The sequence below is a fragment of the Muntiacus reevesi genome, chromosome 20 (assembly GCF_963930625.1).
Source record: "Muntiacus reevesi chromosome 20, mMunRee1.1, whole genome shotgun sequence".
NCBI lineage: Eukaryota > Metazoa > Chordata > Mammalia > Artiodactyla > Cervidae > Muntiacus > Muntiacus reevesi.
The window spans coordinates 32,104,643-32,124,933 of NC_089268.1; the positions used below are offsets into that span (position 1 = coordinate 32,104,643).

At 40.6% G+C, this 20,291-nt stretch overlaps 3 non-coding genes across 3 annotated transcripts; 2 read left to right on the forward strand and 1 right to left on the reverse strand.

The window, feature by feature from the left end:
• Positions 1-2,895: 2,895 nt before the first annotated feature.
• On the reverse strand, positions 2,896-2,989 carry TRNAI-UAU (transfer RNA isoleucine (anticodon UAU)). Its single transcript has 2 exons — positions 2,952-2,989; positions 2,896-2,931 (listed from the first exon to the last, which is right to left on the reverse strand). It is a non-coding gene; the product is annotated as a tRNA-Ile (tRNA).
• Positions 2,990-14,444: 11,455 nt separating this feature from the next.
• Positions 14,445-14,517, forward strand: TRNAR-ACG (transfer RNA arginine (anticodon ACG)). The gene has a single exon. It is a non-coding gene; the product is annotated as a tRNA-Arg (tRNA).
• A 3,916-nt stretch (positions 14,518-18,433) lies between these two features.
• Positions 18,434-18,508, forward strand: TRNAM-CAU (transfer RNA methionine (anticodon CAU)). The gene has a single exon. It is a non-coding gene; the product is annotated as a tRNA-Met (tRNA).
• The last annotated feature ends 1,783 nt before the right edge of the window (positions 18,509-20,291 follow it).

Here is a 20,291-nt window from a genome sequence, read left to right on the forward strand (position 1 = left end):
TCCTTTGCTTGGTGGTCCAGGATGCTTGCCCAAGGCTGCTTATGAACTGTCTCAATTCCAATCCATACAATTTGGCCTTGGTGAGCATATAGTCACCAATGGATCCTGAAGAGTCTGAAAAAAAAAAATGGATATAGAGATGAAATTGACAACTGCTGTCAGTGGCTGAAGACAGAATTGGCTCAAATGGCAGAACACTAGCTTTGCCTGAGAGAGGGGTAGTGGGATCAATGCCTGCCTTCTCCAGTTTTGGGTAAACCACTTATGAGGCAGATCAAAGCCAGGAATAACTGGGTATGTTAAGGGAGGTCGTTAAAACGTTCATTTTTTTCTGTTAGGTTGCTTACCATTCTACAGCACCCAAGACAGGAGCACAGTGTGGGGAACAAATCCAGAGCAAGTGATGACATTTAATGAGGAAAAAAAGAAGGCTGTGGAAAAACATTCCTTGTGTAATTTATTTTATTCTCTGTAATCATAAAAGCTTTTAAGAATTAGAACTGAAACCTAAGTGGAGTCTTGACAGAATCATATAAACTTTAGGCTGATATTTCTTTTTCATTATTTTCTGACTACATTATGCTCTGACTACATTTTTTTACTAATATATATTTTCAAATACATTTTTTAAAAAAAATGTATTTGAAAATATATATTAGTAGATTTATTTTGTTTTCTATATGCTATGGTCTGAATACTTCTGTCCCTCTAAAATTCACATGTTGAAAATGTAATGATCAGGGCGATGGTATTAGGAGGCAGGGACTTTGGGAGATGATTAGCTAATGAGGGCAGTGTCTTCATTAAAAAACAACAGCCCAGAATGCAACTGATTCATTTTGCTATTTCACCTCTGGGAAGTTATTTTCAGTTCAATTCAGTTCAGTTCAGTTCAGTTCAGTTCAGTTCAGTTTGTTCAGTCATGTCCAACTCTTTGTGACCCCATGGACTGCAGCACGCCAAGCTTCCCTATCCATCACCAACTCCCGGAGGTTACTCAAACTCATGTCCATTGAGTCGGTGATGCCATCCAACCATCTCATCCTCTGTCATCCCCTTCTTCTCCCACCTTCAATCTTTCCCAGAATCTGGGTCTTTTCCAATGAGTCAGTTCTTCGCATCAAGTGGCCAAAGTATTGGAGTTTCAGCTTCAATATCAGTCCTTCCAATGAATATTCAGAACTGATTTCCTTTAGGATGACTGGATCTCCTTGAAGTCCAAGGGGCTCTCAGGAGTCTTCTCCAACACTACAGGTCAAAAGCATCAATTCTTCAGTGCTCAGCTTTCTTTATAATCCAAGTCTCACGTCCATACATGACTACTGGAAAAACCACAGCTTTGACTGGATGAACCTTTGTTGGCAAAGTAATGTCTCTGCTTTTTAATATGCTGTCTAGGTTGGTCATAACTTTTCTTCCAAGGAGCAAGGATCTTTTAATTTCATGGCTGCAGTCACCATCTGCACTAATTTTGGAGCCCAGGAAAATAAAGTCTGTCACTGTTTCCATTGTTTCCCCATCTATTTGCCATGAAGTGATGTGAATGGATGCCATGATCTTAGTTTTCTGAATGTTGAGCTTTAAGCCAACTTTTTTCACTCTCCTTTTTCACTTTCATCAAGAGGTTCTTTAGTTCTTCTTCACTTTCTCCCATAAGGGTGGTGTCATCTGCTTATCTGAGGTTATTGATTTTGCTCTCAGCAATCTTGATTCCAGCTTGTTCTTCATCCAGCCTGGCATTTCACATGATGTATTCTGCATATAAGTTAAATAAGCAGGGTGACAATATACAGCCTTGACGTACTCCTTTCCCAATTTGGAACCAATCTGTTGTCCCATGTCCAGTTCTAAATGTTGCTTCTTGAGCTGCATACAGATTTCTCAGGAGGCAGGTCAGATGGTCTGGTATTCCTATCTCTTTAAGACTTTTCCAGTTTGTTGTGATCCACACAGTCAAAGGCTTTGGTGTAGTCAATAAACCAGAAGCAGATGTTTTTCTGGAACTCTCTTGCTGACCCAATGGATGTTGGCAATTTGATCTCTGGTTCCTCTGCCTTTTCTAAATCCAGTTTTAACATCTAAAAGTTCTCGGTTCGCGTCCTGTTGAAGCCTGGTTTGGAAACTTTTGAGCATTGCTTTGCTAGCATGTGAGATGAGTGCAACTGTGCGGTAGTTTGAGCATTCTTTGGGATTGCCTCTCTTTGGGATTGGAATGAAAACTGACCTTTTCCAGTCCTGTGGCCACTGCTGAGATGTCCAAATTTGCTGGCATATTGAGTGCAGCACTTTCACAGCATCATCTTTTAAGATTTGAAATAGCTCAACTGGAATTTCATAACGTCTGCTAGCTTTATTCAATAGTGATGCTTCCTAATACTCACTTGACTTCTCATTCCAGGATGTCTGGCTCTAGGTGAGTGATCACAATTTAGCGATTTCTAAGTACCTGCCAGAGTTACCTGAAGAATGACGGTTACAAGACCAAAGGTGGGGGCGCATGTTCTTTATTAGAAATCAGCTTACGGGACAAGGGGGCTTTCCTTGTGGCAATCCGCCTGCAGTGCGGGAGACCTGGGTTCGACCCCTGGGTTGGAAAGACCCCCTGGATAAGGGAAAGACTACCCATTCGAGTCTCTGGCCTAGAGAATTCCATGGACTACAGTCCTTGGTGTCGCAAAGAGTCAGACACGATTAAGTGACTTTCACTTTACAATACAAGGTGGGGGATAAAGAATTACAGAAGCTAGCCCACTGCACCACAACAAAGTCGTTGCTTGGTTCGAACAGTGCTAAGGGGCAGGTAAGAATAAACTCTATAGGACAAAGTCAAACACATCAAAGATGGTGTAGTAGGAAAGGAGAGCGGAAAGCGTCTCAGAGATGCTGGCAAAACAGTGCTCCAGGTGAGGATCGAACTCACAACCTCGGCATCACCCGCACACATACTGCCGTATAAGTACCGCGCGCTAACCGATTGCGCCACTGGAGCTCTTGCGTCTTGCTTCCGGTCACGCATTACACGGCCTATGCACCCCAGTCCCTGCATCTCCACCACCACCGTCTCCGAGTCCTGCAACTGCATCCTGAGCAGAAAAGCAAAAGTTCAGCTGCAGACCCCACCCAGCCGCCAGTCCTGAAGGGCAGAGGGTGCTCTGCTAGCGGAAACGAGGGTGGATACTTTGAACACAACTGCGAAAAGTGCAGACACTCGGGAGACTCTGACTGTCCCGAGCATTCCGAGGAGGACCTTCGGGGGGCTGAAAGGGCTGGCGAGTCTTCTGCTGCTGCGTGGGTCCCGGAGTCTTTCCATTTGCCTCTCTCCGGGATGCTTTTCCTTGGGGCGTCGAGGGTTTCCTGTCTGAGCCTGGGGAGGGGGCTTCTGAGCCTGAGCCGTTACAGGCTATCTCAGAGTGTGTGAGCATCCAGAATTCCTGTGGGCTTCCAGGGCACGCTTACTAAGTCCTCTTTAGTTAGGTGGCAATCTTCTTTCACGAGTTGGAAGACGGTTTACCCCCAAGGTATACCTCTTGTTGAAAGTCTTTGACTTTTTAAAAATGCAATATTTGGGTAACTTAAGAATACAGTATTTGACCCTAAAACGTATCTGTATTATCAGTCAGCTGTGACCCAGTTGACTTTAAATGTTATGAATTCAAGTATATAGTTTCAAGCAATGATAACTCATTCTAGCCTGTGTGCTGCTAGATTTTAAATTTTGGCAAGAATACAAACCACTTGGTATGTAAATTTTTATACTGTCCTAAAATTTTTTAAAACTGTTTCATTTTACTTTATTTTTCTTAATAAGCTAATAGGGATCTCCATGGAGCAATACTTAATATCAAATTTTAGTATGATGTTTAAAGATGGAGCAAAGGATTCAGATTTCCAGTAGTAACTATGATGATGGTTTGAAGTAGAATTTATATAGGACTTCTTTTTTTAAAGTACTTTTATATTTACTTTCTCAATCTAGTTCTATAGCAATCCTACAGAGGTAGATTTTTTTATTGAAGTAATATATAAATGATATTCTTTAATCATTTACTGTGATTAAAAAAGAATAAGTATAAATGAACAAAACAGTCAATCTCTTGTGGAGTTTATACATAAGAAACTCAGAATTAAAAATTATTAATTAAATTATTAATTAAATTAAAATTTAAAAAATAAAAATTAAAAATTATTAATTAAATTAAAATGTATTAGTGAATACACTTGAATATAATAGAGAGCAGACAGCATTTTCACTCATATGAGCAGATTGTTTACTAAAGAAAAAGGAATTAGCTTCTAACCCTTTAGGTGACTGAGATGTCAGATTTCTATTTGTAAACTTATGGAAATTTTCAAACATAATGAAGTTGACATAATTAGGTAATGAACTCACATGCAATTGATTTTACAGTCATCCACATTTTACTAATCTTGTTCCCTTTATCTTTCCACTACCATTTTTGTTGGGGAGTCAGGGGTAGGTGATTGAAGGTGGGAGTGGAAGTATTTTAAAGTAAAACCTAGACATATCATCTCACCCTAACTTCTTCAGTCTGTACATCTTCAAGATAAGAATTCTTTTTATTTTATTCCACTTTTCCTTTTTTTAATGTATGTGCAATATCTTTATCACATTCAGCAACTTTGGCAGTAATCTCTTACTAAAAGAAGTGACTTGGCCAAAAAAGTAAGTGGCAAAACTAAGATTTGAATCCAGGTTCTCTGCCCTTGGGGCTTCCCTGGTGACTAAAATGATAAAGAATCTGCCTCTAATGTGGGAGACCTGGGTTTGATCCTGTGTACCCACTCCAGTATTCTTGCTGGGGAATTCCATGGACAGAAAAGCCTGGTGGGCTATAGTCCATGCTGTCAGGAAGAGTTGAATACAACTAAGCCATTAATACTTTTCTCTGGCTCTAGCTTCTCGTACTTGATTCCTTTTCCAAACCATTTTAAACAAAGAGTTGTCTTCTTTAAGGGAGTGTGTGCCTTCAAGTGAATGTGGAGTAATTAACAATTTTTTAAAATATTTAGACTGAGAGGTTGTCTATAAGGGAGAGAGGAAATGACACCTGTTTAGAGTAAACAATTTACTTGATAAATATATTTATAGTTTCTCTTTACTCCTTTTCTGACATTAACAGAAATCTGTTTACCCATCTACTTTGTTTTCTGGGGTCAGTTCAAAGCTCAGGATAAAATATGGCACTCTTCTCAATGGGGCCTTCTACCAACCTTGAGACTTAAAGATATTGTCTCGCAATAACTACTTTTCCTAGGTCTCAGGGCTGGATTTCCACATGCATGTGATTGTCTAAAGCAATCTTCACTCTGTTTCCTCTGATTTCATGAATAATCCTTCTTTTTTCAACCAATAGCATTATCATGCTATGTTCTTTTAATAGTTCTACTGATTGACACATAAACCTATAATTCTAAGCTGGAAATATATTACTGCTGCACACTCTAACATCCTAGTTTATTCTAGAAATGTGTAGTACACATACAACAAAAATTCAACTGAGAGAAACTGACAGATATACCAACCTCCTGTCCTAAAGATGATCCTTTTGTTCCTAGATTAGTCATTCATTCAACAAATATTTACTTTACACCTGCCTTGTGCCAGAATCCATAAGTGAATAGAATAGACAAAATCATTGCCTTCTCAGAGCTTCCATTTAAGAAAATTTTAAACAGAGATTCTTAGTAGCCCTCTGTTTTGTCTTTCATGTATCCATTTATTTGTTAATCTGTTTATCAAAAAACACACAGTGTCCATCATTGCCAAGTGGTATGTTAGACAACAAGGTTGAGATCAGAAAGTATTGCATGTCTTAATATTATTCAGGTGAAGGAATTGAAGGGTGTAGTGTGAACCACTGTACCCTTAACACAAAACTGGTTTCCACTTACATCTTTCAGTTATTTCCCTGATTATCCTATTTTCTATCAAGCATTCTTTAATCTTGTGCAGAGATATAGTGTTCCTGCCTATTCCATATTAGAAGTCAGAACTAAGGGCATAAGCCATAACTTCTGAGGCACACATGTACCAAAGAAAACCAAGACATTGCTGGGTGGAGGGGGTGGGAAATGACATATTTAAAAAAAAAACAAAAAAACAGGGCCAGCAGGATAGGATCTCACATTTTTGTTGGGATGTAGAGTTCACATACTTATGATGTCACTAAACATTTCTGCCAATGAGGAGACAGGAAGGGACCACAAGGTTCTACTCTTGAAGAGAAGGCTAGGATGGGCCTCAGTGTTAAAAAGTACTACAGAAAACAAAATGTAATCAAAAGATGAAAACTGAAACAGAAATATTAAAAGAAGAAATAAGAGAAAAGGTAACCTCGAATCTTTAACAGTAAGAGAAGAAGGGAAAGGGGCTGTGATTTGAAGGGAGTGATGATGGAAGGCAATCTTGAGACTGCAGAGCTTAGGAAAATTTTTACTTCCCTTGACATCACTAGGGAATGTATTTGGTGTGTACATTTTTTTTTCCTTTCTGTTAACAGATATTCACTGAGATCCTGCTACATGTAAAGCATTATGCTAAACATGATGGGAAATTAAGAATTCAGGGCCGTGGTTCTCCAGGGACTTCTAGTGTAGGTGGTGAGACACAATACCCAGACACCCAGAAAGCAGAGTAACAAAACAGAGTTGTGGATGGTTGATTCCAAGTGGTTTAGACATGATATATAGAAAAAAGGAGAAAGATGTCAGTTCTTGCTGGTGAGGGACATAGGGTCAGTCTGTGACCTGGGGAGGATTTGGTTAAGAGATGAGAAGGGGAGCTCTGCAAGCCTGAATATGAAAGGCAAGGAGGTTGGACTTATATGAGCTTGTATGGGTGTTTCAGAATGGAGAGAAATCCCAAAGGAACTGAGGGCATCTGACTCATTCGCCTCCCCCTGCCCTTTTTTTCAGTCAGCACCCTTTTGTGTGAAATGTGGGATAGTTAAACCATACCGAGTTCTTATCCTCATCTGCAGTTTCACTGGTTCTGCCCTTCTGTGGTGGGCCTTGAACCTCTCAACCTGGGTGAAGATAGAAAACTCACACCAATCCTTGTTCAGTGCTCTCTTTGCAATATGCAGTGGTGAGATCAAATGTTGGACTCTACCATCAAAATCAAGTAAGTTCTGGCCTTGAAAGGGAGGGCCCTGCTTCAGCCCTGTCCCTTCCCAGAATTTTCAACCTCCTTTCCTGCCCCAGCATACCTGAAAGAAGCAATTATAAGCCCACCAGTAACACTGGCTAATGAGCCAGGGGACCAGGCCTCTCAAGGGATACCAGCCCAGTTAGAATAACTATTTTAGATCTTTTGGCAGCTTACTTCTCCCTCCATCCCTAAGCTTCCCACCAGTTGCCATTGGTTCCTACCTTAAAGTCTCTGCACTGCTTCTTTAGTATTCTGGGGATTCAGACCCAGAAGGAAGGGGGCCCTAGAGGGAGCTCCTGGCCTTTCTCCCCTCTCCCTCCCTAATTCAGACTACTACATATTTGGTCAAATTTTCATGATCAGCGCCCTTCTTCTCTCCTTCTTCCTGAGCTTTATACTCCTGGTCTTCCCGCATTCCCTTCCTGATACCCGGAAACAGTACTTCATCTTCACAGCCACCTTCTTCATCATAGGTAAGGGATGAAATGAAGAGGACTCCTTCAATCATTCTGGTTCTGGGCTGGGGTGGTGCTCCATTGGGCATAACCTCTTAGAAACTTGAGGGACTGTTAAGGGCAAAGGTAATACAATGACAACAAGTGGAATGACAACAAAAGGAAAGAAATATAGAGTATGGGGAGTTAAAGCAACAACTTAAGTCTTGGAAATTAGTCCTAAGGCCATAGATTAAACTAACCAAATGGCTTGTTGTCCGCCCGCCTTTCCTTTTTTTTCTGCATAACAGGTATCTGTGTGTTCCTTGCACTACTACTGCATTATCTGTATATTTTGAAAACAACTAGCCTTTATAAGGACATGAAAATCACCTTTCTCTACCCCTCTTTCCTCCTTATATTCAGCACCATACTGTTTTTCTTATCTGGTGAGTGTTCTTTGGGCTTAGGGAGTTTGTGGGGGTAGGTACTGAATTCAGAACAATTATATTTATGGGTTTCAAGTATTTCCTTTGAGTATTGCTTATTTTCGGACATGGATTTGGTGCAATGATATCTCATTTGCTCATTGCAGCTCCTCCTGCTCTACAGTGTTAGAATGTTGCCTTTATAGAAGACACAAAATCCATTTCTCCCCTATACTGTAAAAACCATGTCTTGGAGATTGAGAGAGAAATTATAAGAAAGATTGTAGTAGAGTGAAGGGAGGGTGGGGTGAAGATTGGTATTGACAGATTGGTACTTTAGGTCCTAGACCATACTGTCATTTGTTAATCATGTTTAAAAGCTAAATTTCATAGTATGTATCAAGTTATAGTCATTTTCATCTTCAACGTGATCACTCTTTCCTCAGGAATTCTCTGCTTGTGCAGCACCCATCATTGTTGGCTCCAGTGTGTCTTAGTGCAACCAATCCAAGTGAAACCCATGCAAATATCGGTGGACAATGGGAACTCAGTCACAGAAGGGATACCGGGGAGAGATGGCTAGCCTAACGTCAGTGATGGTGAGAAGGCTAATTTCTGAAGAAAAATCATGTCTACCCTGTAACTCAAGACTTCACAGCTATGTACACACTCTTGTTTAATTACTAAGACTAGAAAGAATTGACTTGTTACTAATCATTATTCAGATATGGATTAAGATTCCAGGAACTCAGATCTTTCACTAGAGAGAAGACACAGCTGGGATGTGGGGATGGCTGAGCGTGTTCGGCTCTGGGGACTTGAAGTGAAAAAACTTCTCCTCACCTTGAAGATTCCCTAGGCATCCACCTCCCAATCCTCTCACTGGTATTCCTGGTCTCATAGAAGTAGATTTTTTTTTTTAAACAGTAACAAAACTCTTTCTCCTGTTAAGCCTTAGTTTTGATTAAAAAAAAAATTTTCCCTGAGGAATTTTATGAGTGGAATCTTGTAACTACTTTATTGTTCAGGCCTTTTGTATTGTTCAGGCCTATATGTTGTTGCATATAACAAGACCTTATCCACACTATCTCAACAACAACATAAAATGAATATATTGGAAAAGATGCAGGGGTAGCTCGTAGACTCACAGAAAGTTCTAATATAATTAGGGTTACATGAGAGATGTTGGGGACTGGAATTGGAACTCATTTCCTTCAAGATACTTTTTCCTCCACTATTTATTAAAAGTTAATGGAATTTCCTGATCCATAAATAAAGTCCACAGATCCACTATCCCCAATTCCATTTGCTTGTCACTTACAGTGAATCATCAAAGCCTGCCGCTTCCACCTCAACCAAACCTCCGTTCCCCTCTCTGAGCCGTCCTCACACCTAGTTATCTGGACCAGGCCTTTGTCATTCCTGCCCAGACCATGGTGCGTCTATACTTGGCGTCTCCCTGCGCTTCAGTCTACCTCTACAAGTACTGCCCAATTTGATCTTCCTCAAATGCAGAGCTGAGAATGTTCTCTTGGAAGACCTATTTCGCCTTCTTCTGCCTTCAGGATAAATTTCTTATCTTGATTATCTTGATTTTAAATAAAGGTATTTATAAATTGGAGCATTTAATTTTTTTATTGTGATGCATCTCATACATGTCACATAAGCAAAAAATATCAAAATATGTACAGTTGGAAGGATAAGAAATGAACCACCATATCTAGAAAAAAATAATATTGCCAGTATATTAGAAGCTTCTAGTGCACCCCAACAAGCTGTCTTTACAGTCACTTGTCCTGATCCTCCAGTTCCTCTTCCCTATGCCAATTAAAACTGTAGTTCTACCTCAAGAAACTGCTATCCTCCAACAGACCTTTTGTAACTTCTCCTCATACAAATACTGAATACTCTGGTTTTTTATTTCCTCCTCCTTTACAAGGTCAAGTTTGTTTCTCCTTCAAGATTAAAGCCAAATGTGATAGCAAGAAAAACTTCTCCTGACTTCCCTTTCAGAGTTAATTGCTGGACTTCCATTCTGCTGGGAATTCCCTGGTGGCTTAGTAAAGAAACTGCCTGTGATACAGGAGACCCAGTTTCCATCCCTGGATTGGGAAGATCCCTTTGAGGAAGAAACGGCAACCCACTCCAGTGTTCTTGCCTGGAGAATCCCATGGACAGAGGAGCCTGTGGGCAACAGTGCTTAGGATCACAAAGAGTTGAACACACTGTGTGATTAATACTTTTAGGCTGCTGGCACATTTTCTTTTTTATTTCTGCAGTAACACTTCTCCTGTTGTAATTATGAATTTAGATTTGTCTCGCTGACTTGATGTTAGTTCTTTGAGGAATTCAGATTATTCTTTACCTTGGAATCTTCCAGTTTCACATTCTGCTTTGTAAATGAATATTCAGTAAATGCCTTTGGAGTTATTAAGCTTTAGAATATTGGGAACAGTTGGACAATACTATTGACGGTTACTTTTTATTGACAACCTAAATAGTTGCCAGGACTTGACCTGCTTTATGTAATTTAACCTCACCACAAACCTGCAAAGTATCATCTCCATTTTGTAGATAAACTAATGGGGTGACTGAAAAGTTAAGTGATTGGTCCAAATTCACATATTCTAGTAAAGGGCAGAGTCTCTCTCTAAAGCTGCTCTCATTTTTCCATATCAAGTTTCTTCTACATGAACAGTAATAAGAATAGAGAAAAGTAAGAACCTGCCGTGTAGCACAGAGAATTCTTCTCGTACTCTCCAGTGGACTATATGGGGAAAGCATTAAAAAAAAAAAAAAAGAGTAGATTTTTTTACATGTGTAACATTCATTTTGCTGTACACCCAAAACAAACACAACATTGTAAATCAACGATACTCCAATAAAAATTAAAAAGAAAAAACTTTAAACATACAAAAAAATAGTAAATTTTAAGACAGAAGGTGTTCTCAACTATGCTTATGCTGGAAAGGAACAGATTGTGATGAAGAAATAAATTTAAAATGTCACCTGTTAAAGAAGCTACAAAAATAAACCTGGGGATCAGTGAGTGTTATATCTTTTATAGACAAATTTAGGTAGCATAAATTACTGATTTCCAGAGTTAGGAATTTAAGACTCCTGTCCTGCTCTGGAGTTGTTCAAGGTTGAGCTTCAGATCTCTACACTATTATACACTTGTTAGCCTCTGACACTTTAAATTCAAAAACTGTAGTGTCATTTTACTATGCAGTCATGTTAAGATCTGTGATGTATGACATTATTAATAACCACACTTATACAATTCTGATTTTTAAGTCAATATGTCATCAAGAGAGACTCTTGAGAGTCCCATGGACTATAAAGAGATCAGACCAGTCAATCCTAAAGGAAATAAACCCTAAACATTCATTGGAAGGATTGATGCTGAAGCTGAAGCTCCAATACTTTGGCCACTTGATGTGAAGAGCCAACTCATTGGAAAAGACCTTTATGCTGGGAAAGATTGAAGGAAAAAGAAGAGGGCTGTGGAGGGTGAGATGGTTAGATAGCATCAGTGATTCAAAGGACATGATCTTGAACAAACTCCAGGTAAAAATGAAGGACAGGGAAGCCTGGCGTGCTGCAGTCCATGGGGGTCACAGAGTCAGACATGACTTAGCAACTGAACAACAACATATCATCATGTACAATTAATGTACTTGTTCTAAATACAAATACTGAATATAAGCTGTATATCAGATGCTTTTTGCAAGGGTTAGCTCTGGAAATTTATGTCTAATGTTGACACTGACAATAATGGACTTGGCAGCAACAAGGGTTCAGTTAGTCCTTCCCCAGGAGGGTGTTAAAGTATTAGGTGAAAAAGAAAAAGAGAAAGCTTACTGTGCTAAGTAAGGTGTGAAAGAAAATCACAGAAGCGTGGGAGAGAGACAGTGAAAGGCGGGAGTCTCCAGTCAGCAGTTCAGACAGGACCTGCAGTTTGCCTTGAATTCCCAGGTTTTGGTAACAAATGATCTCAGAGGGAGAGCAATGAGCAGTCCTGAAAAGAGATCTTAGTTTCCTGCCCAGAAATTAAACCTGGGGAACCTGGATGAAAATTGAAAGTTCTAGCCACTAGACCACTGGGGGCTAGAAGTTAGAAGCAAAGTAGCCCTGGCTGTTGACCCTGTTTGAAAGCAAGAGTGGTTTCAAGGAGGCAAAAACTGCAAAAACAGGTCCAAAGTTTATTATTAGAGACACAGCACAATGTATGGGAGAGCACACAGGAAAACAGCTTCTACCTAACTCGCTTAGATAGAAGACTGACTTAGATAGAAAACTAGCTTCTATCTAACTCAGAAGCTAGGCAGAGATACACACCCGGACAGGAGTGCGGGCATCCTGAGTGCAGAGGAGCTCAGTAAGGAGGTGATGTAAACCACTTATATAGGACAGTCCTTCTGAGTCTTTGTTACCTATGGCCAATTACCTTGCTCCTTTCTTCACATCTGACTGGTCCATGGATCCTCTCCAAGATGTGTGCACAACATTTTTCTAAGATTGATCCCACCGCAGAGGCCTATGAGTGTGTGTCTGCACTTATTATGAAATGGGGCCTGCTCCCTTTTCGACCCCCAAGAAGCCCTTCCTGCGTGTGTATAGACAAGGAAGTCTTCCTTGACCTTAGGAGTGGGCAGCTTATCTCTTTAGCAGAGCTCAACTTTCAGCTTTGTCCGGAGTGTCTGGGTGGAGAACAAAGGCTTCATTTTACTCCACTTCACAAACACCAAGTGTCTGGCCCAGAGGCCCACTATCTCCTACTTCAATGTGAGTTAATAAGGTAAGGAATGGAGGTCTTGAACATGCTTTAAAAAAATGCTTACTTCATTTTATTTCAAATATGGGGATGGTGTAGGGTATAGCAACATTGCTTGTTTGTTCCACCACCAGTCACCAACAGCAGAGTCCCTATTCCTCTTCTCGAACAGAAACGTGACTTTGTTCACATAACCTTTTCTATACTGCCTTGGCTTTGCAGGAGGTTATGATTAATCTAACTGATCACAGTGGTCACATTCTTGGCAGTACTTGGATTAGGTAAGAACATGTGATACAAATTAGCCATTGTGAGGGGGAAATCCACTAAGGAATGTATAAGAGAAGTTGTTCTCAACAAGAGATACAATCAAGTCTGCCTATTTTCCTGGAGTTTATCTTGATATTGTGAGAGCCAGAGGTACTACAAGGAAACCAGATGGTATATAAGATCCATATAGTGAGAATGACAGAATGCAAAGACTCGGTCATTCAAAAAATCTTGGTTCTGAATAACATCATAGAGTCACTGAATTAATGAAGTTCATAGCCTCCCTACCTTCTTGACTTGTCATGTATGATAGTAAATCCATTGTAAGTCAGTTGAATGCTGTCGTTCGAATAATTGTAGAGCTATTACTGAAAGTGTCCTTTATTGGGGAGGAATCTTTGGGCTAGATGTCTTATAGTTCTGTAAGAATTGTGTTATAAGTCCTCCTGATAACTGGCATTATGAAAAACTCAAAACAAGCTACATAAATGGTATTAAAAAATATTGATCTGGTGTGCCCTTGGTTCACTAAGTTTTTTCACTGATATCAGCAGACTCGGCATTCTCTTCACTTAGAAGGCCTACTTCTCAGCCACTAGCTCCAGCCCAGCCCTACTGTCTGATTGTCGCTGGCTTCAGAATTAATGGACACATGCCCAGCCTCCACCCCTGAGTACATAAACAGCCACCATGAGCCTCAAAATATATTCAGGAAACTAGAATTCTGCTCCTGTACATAGCATGCCTTTGCTCTTCCACTAAAACATCTGGATTGAGATAGCATGGAATCACAGACTTATGATGCCTACCTGTACCATAAACTGTTTTCCTGATGCTTACAGGCATTTTTCTCAACTCTTCATTCATGTATGCAGACTTTTAATGTAAAATTAGTCATTGTAAATACAGAGCATGCTGGCTTTAAGAATATAAAATTGAGTGGGGAGGACCGCTGAGCAAACAGCTGTTCACAACAGTGTGATAAATGCCGAAAAGAGGGGTGTGCTCTGCACCCTAGACGTACAAGGAAAGAACACCATCCAAACGGGGGAAGAATTAAGAACTCGATTAGGTTTGCGAGTATTTCTGTTATTTTATTTATTTACTCTGGTCCCTGTTTCATGGCTTCCTTCCGTTCTCATTAGCAAAATCCTAAGAACTCCATTATTTGCTCCTCCCAGGCCCTTCACCATGAGGTCAAGGACTTTAGGCTGGCAAGTTATTGCTATAATGAGGCTTCAAAGTAGACTATAAATCTTTATGTCCTCTCATCTGGGAAAGTAGAGGGCAGACAAACCAAAAGAAGAGTGAGTGTACTTCTTAAAGGCTAATTAATGATGGTTTAAAGAACATCCATACCAATAGGGCCAGTGGCGCAATGGATAACGCATCTGACTACGGATCAGAAGATTCCAGGTTCGACTCCTGGCTGGCTCGAGGTCACTTCCCCCTGCTTTAGGGGGATGGTAGGGTGGTGTCTTACTCACAATCCACCCTTAAAACCTTTATTGTTACCTGTTTGATCACCACAAAGAATGGAGGGAAGATGACCAGGGCGGGGCTAGAAAAGATACACAAAAGAATAAGACAGGAATTTTGCCCATCAACTAATGTCTTTTGTACTATCGCCTGTTGTATGGAAGACTCTCCCTTTTGAGAACACTTGCCTCTTGAGAATATAGTGCTTTCTAGAGAACAGAATCCTCGACGAATCCTGCTAACATTTCTGCAACGTTCAGGTGTCCGAGTCCACACCGAAACAAGCAACAGCGATGTCATAAACAACAAAGGAGAGAACCCTAAGTAGGGAGGGCAGAACGCGTGGAAATCAGCGGTCAGGTCTTAGAAGAACCTCGAGTGAGGAAAAGCAGTTCGTAAGCATTCAGATCTTCACACAGTAAACGAGGACGATGTGGATCTCGTATCTATCAAGGATTGGGGGATGAGAATGGCATCTGGCTGCCAGCACGTTTCCCTGCCCCGCAGGTGTCTGCAGAACATCAACCCAATACCGAGCTTTAAGCGCATCAAGCTCAGTCCGGGGTCGGCGACTCCAAGTTGAGAAGTCCCTGCGGTGGCTGCCCTCCAGAAGTGACTCCTCGTGAGGGTCGAGGACGCTCAAGCAGCCGGGTCAGCTGACAGAAGGGCAATAAATGGACGGATTTTCCTATCCTTTTCTACTGAGATCCATGCTGAAAGAGCGCTGGAGGCGGCTGAAGGAATTCGAGGACAGACAAGAAGAGAAATGAAAACAAAGAAGGAGTGGGAAGAATGGCTCCTTTCATCCTGGCTGCGTTGTGGCCTTTTAGGATACTGTAGATCAAACTTTTTCTTTTAAAGCCTGGAATAGGAGGTGCATTTCTAGAGTCAAAAGACAGACACCACCACCACCACTGCCCAGGTTGCTGAGCCAAAGTGTGCCGGGCAGGAGGACAGTCTTGATGAATTTGCATTCTCGTTCCCTTCCTGCTTTCATACTCCTCAGTACCGACCCCTCCCTCTCCCGAGTCACCCGTTGTAGTCATGCCTCCCTTTGTTCAGGGGACTTCTAACAAGGTAACGGCTATCTTGATTATCCAGATTACTAACCAAGTTGTTGTAGCCAAACGCTCCAGGAAGCAAACTCACCCAGAAGGACAGCGTGAATAGTGGAGTGCATTTACACCATCGGGTCAGAGGCAGAGTTTTCTCTTTAGCCAGCGACCCCCACCGATTTTTGTAACAACCTTTTAACCTAAAGTGTACGTACCCAAGCCCACATCCCCAAATTTCTTAAGTCTGCTCTGGAAAATGTTAGAGATACAATCAGGTTACAGCCATAATTCACAATCTGAAGGTCACCTAGTCATGCAGAGTAGCTCACACGAATGGGCATTACAAAGATTACAGAGGTGATTGATTACATAATGGTTGGTTACACTCTTCCTGGCTTCAGGGAGTCTAGATGCCAGTTCAGCCTGGTCGGGTGTTTGTCCCTTGGGTTGGGGGGAGGAAGCTGCTTGGCCATTTGGTGTGTTGTCTCCCTGGTTACAAGATAAGTAGTCCAAAGTTCATTGAGAGGGTAAGATGGAGTTCCTTTCCTTTTAAAAATGGAGTCAGTCCAGTCAGCGCAACCTGTTCCTTTCCTTCTTCAAGGTAATGAAGTTAACGCAGGCTATAACCAACCTAACTGAGAAAACTAACACCCTAATCAGATCTCTCGGGTTTTCCAGAAAGCTGAACAATAAACCACATCCCAGTATTTTCCCCTCCTTCAAATTCATTAGGAAGACACTATCATCTCTTTATTATTAACCCGAAATGTTGGTAACTGAAACTTGACAGTAGGAAAGTTCAAATGTCATCTGCTCAGTCTGATGACCTCAGTTAAAATGCAACCTACCCTGTTACCCCCATAGCCCTCACTGTTTCTAGACCCACTTCCTGCTTTACTTGTCTCCATAGGGCCTGAATGACACTCGCTGACGGAAAACCAAATTTCCTCTTCTTCCTCTCCCAGACAATCATGTTGATCAAAGGCAAACAAATAAATACATACATTCAGTCCCTCTGCTCCTGGATTCTTGTCCAAATCCCAGTTTTCATTCCAGCCATTTTTCATAAAGGTAAATACTTTGGTTCTCCTGAAGTTTGCATTAACTTCTGATTGCAGTCCCAAACCTGATATTTGTAAAAGGAAGCATAGGTTATCTTAACATTTCTATTGATTTGGATTCCCTTTCTTCCCAAAACAAGTCGATTCGATTGACATTCTATACACAGAAAAATAAATTCACATTGAACCCCCACATTAGTATCTTCAGAATGGGAAAGGAAAGCTTCACTGATCACCCTACTGGATGAGGTGGTTGCATTCAACTTCAAAATTAACACCAAGTTCCTCCTCCAGAGACAGACACCAGCCTCACCTCGTGTCCCCACTGCCTCTTGTTTGTAAAAAAAATTTAGCATCTGAGATCTTCCCTCAACTTCAAAGAGCAAATTTAATCAGAGAAGTGAGAAAATGCAGAAACAAAGGAAAGCAGTCAAACAAGACAATAGTTTAACCATAAAATAGAGCCGTGAGCCTTTAGTTTCTCCTCAAGGGCTATGGTTAACATTATGAGCCATATCCTTGAATTATTTTGCAGATACTAAAACTCCTACCAGATGAAAAAGTTGACTGCATGCTGACCAATAGTTTGTAGATCTCAGACTGGTTGGAGGCAAAAACTGACAATTGTTACCCAAAATACTACCTTGTTACCTCACCATCAGCCAATTGCACATTGTACATTGCACATTGCAAATTGCAATTGCACATTGGTTCATAATACATGCTGAGAAAGTCTCCTTCACACTATCACACTGTCCTGGGCTCAGTCACATCTGACTTTTCAGGATCCCATGGATGGTAGCCCGCCAGGCTCCTCTGTCCATGGGATTTCCCAGGCAAGAATACTGGAGTGGATTACCATTTTCTACTCTAGGGGATCTTCCCCACCCAGGGATCAAACTTGAGTCTCTTGCATCTCTTGCATTGGCAGGTGGATTTTTTACCACTGAGCCACCTGGGAAGCCCTTGATAATACACCCTGAAACAGTCACCCTCACACTATCTTTAAAAAACCCTGCCTTGAAAGACTTTGGGGTATCTGAATCTTTTGAGCTAGTTCTCCTTGCTTGGCACCCTGCAATAAATCCTTCACCTTCCTTCATCACAACCTGATGGCAGCAGACTGGCTTTGCTGCTCTGGGGCCAGCAACCCAAAGTTTGGTTTAGTAACCTATGATAAATAGTTTTGTTGCCAAAACTCAGTTAGACTACATGAAATAATCGCCATAAATCTCTTAGCATAATTAATAGCATATAAAGTTGAGAAAAAAAACAGGAAGACCTTTTAAAATTAAGTTCAGTTTATGTTTCTGTAGGGAAGAATGTCTCCAGTCATACAGATGCAAGTGGAGATGTAAAGATAGAGAAGTATGGACTATAGACAAATTTGAGGAATACTGATTCAGTCAGTCAGAGAAATAATATTAACTGAGCACCTTCTACGTTTCTTCAAAAGAGATGATGAAAGAAGTAAGATCGGTTGAGGGCAGGAAACACGATGTCTTTCGAACACAAGACCAGCAAAAGACAGACAAAATGAACTGTCCTTACTGCTGAAGTATAGATGGTCCTGTCTTAGGTTGAATACTGGATCTTACCTTTCACAAATATGGAATCCTACCCATGTAGCATTGACTTAAACATCGTGATTTTCAAATAACATAGAGTAGATTCTTTAAAAGCTGAAAATAAATGAAGTAGACACGCTTGAAAAATGCTGTTTCATATTTTAATTTCAATGTTCAGGTGTTAAGCTGTCTGCCCTCTTAGCGCAGCTGGCAGCGCGTCAGTCTCATAATCTGAAGGTCCTGAGTTCAAACCTCAGAGGGCAGGCCCTTGCTTTTTTTCACAGTCGGCCTGGTGAAAAGCCAAGTTGAAAGGAAAGAAAGTGTGTGTAAATCTGCACTTAAAGAAATCAATACAAAAGAAAAGTAGCAAATGCTGCCAGATAAGCATTGGATGCTGCTGCTGCTGCCGCTGCTGCTAAGTCGCTTCAGTCGTGTCCGACTCTGTGCGACCCCATAGACGGCAGCCCACCAGGCCCCTCTGTCCACAGGATTCTCTAGGCAAGAACACTGGAGTGGGTTGCCATTTCCTTCTCCAAAGCATTGGATGGATGTTCCAATACTCAGTATACATTCAAGAAAATGGAATCAATTTTCTGGTTTGTTGCACCTCTCAGCAGTTTGAGTGAAATGGACAAGAAATTTAGATTACATCAGAAAACAAAAGCTATACTATATTTTTGATCTTCCTCTCCTCCTGGTGGAAGAAGCAAGGGAAGTTTTCTCTTTCAAATTCATGCGCTAACGATTGTCCAACCACAGTTAAGACATGGGGAAGGGTAAAATCATGTATTTTTTAAATCATGTAACAAATATTTCTTGTTAATGCACTGTTTTGGGTGCAGTTGAGAATTTGGGGCTCTCCCACTCATTGTGTATGTCTCTATAAAAACAACTGTGATTATTACAAGATTTTGGAAATAAGGCATAAATATAGGAGGAGGGTAGCTTTTGTAGATCTAACCTGTAGATCTGGGGTAGTTTCTGTAGACCTAATCTGCACCACATTCTAGAAAGTGTCCTGAAAGTTTATTGATTTTATGCAAGTCGTTTGATTAGGCTTGCAAATAACCCAAATATCACCACTCCCATTTGAAAGATGGAATTGAATTTCAGGGAAGTTGAATCATTTTTCTCAAGTCTGTTAGCTCTAAGGAGCAAAACCAGGCATGAAAAGCTGGTTGTTTGTTTGTTTTCTATATGAAAAGATGTGAGCTTGTCTTTTAATTTAAGGTATAGTCTCATACGTCTATAAGGAATACCAGTTCCTCCCTTCATATATGCATAGAACAAATTTTTTTTAATGAGTGTATTTATTTTTCCACTCATCAGACACTAAATGAAAATCACTTCTGTGTCTGCCACCCAGGTTCAAGACTTCTAAGTGTCCTTGACTACTTCTCCCTCAAATCTCTACATCCAGTGTCTTGACACATACTTAGATATTGTAGATCCTTCCTACACAACTCTCCAGAATCTTTCTCTTTTTTCTCATGCATCTATGCCTTGATCTATTCTATGTTTATGGAGAAAGTATTCTGTGCCAGCCAGTGTCTTGGACTGGAGGTGCAGAAAGACTCATGCTACTGCTAATCTCAGAAGCTAAAAGAATAAACCTCAATCCCTTAATATAACTTCTTTTTCATTCTCCTTAATTCCAGTTTCCCCATTTCCTACTTATATGGCATTCAAAATTAAAAATTTATCATAAAATGTTACCCTGATTATGTAAGCTGTCTGCATGGAATTTTTTCAAGTGTTCTTAAACCTCCAGTTTGCTCCCCAGTGTATCTTCATGTGTCCAAGCTTTTCAACCACTGTTTCCCTTCATGTTTATTTTACACACACAAATGCACATACACCCACTCCAATTGAACAGGTATATTTCTGAACACAGGAATCCCTACTTCCATGCCTTTTCCTTCCATCTTATGTTCACTGTACATCTACATCCTTCAATGTCCATACATTTTTCCTTTTCTCTATATCTCACCTCTAATTTCCGATGGTTCTTGCATGTGATAGTATGTACTTCTTTTTTGTTCTTGCAT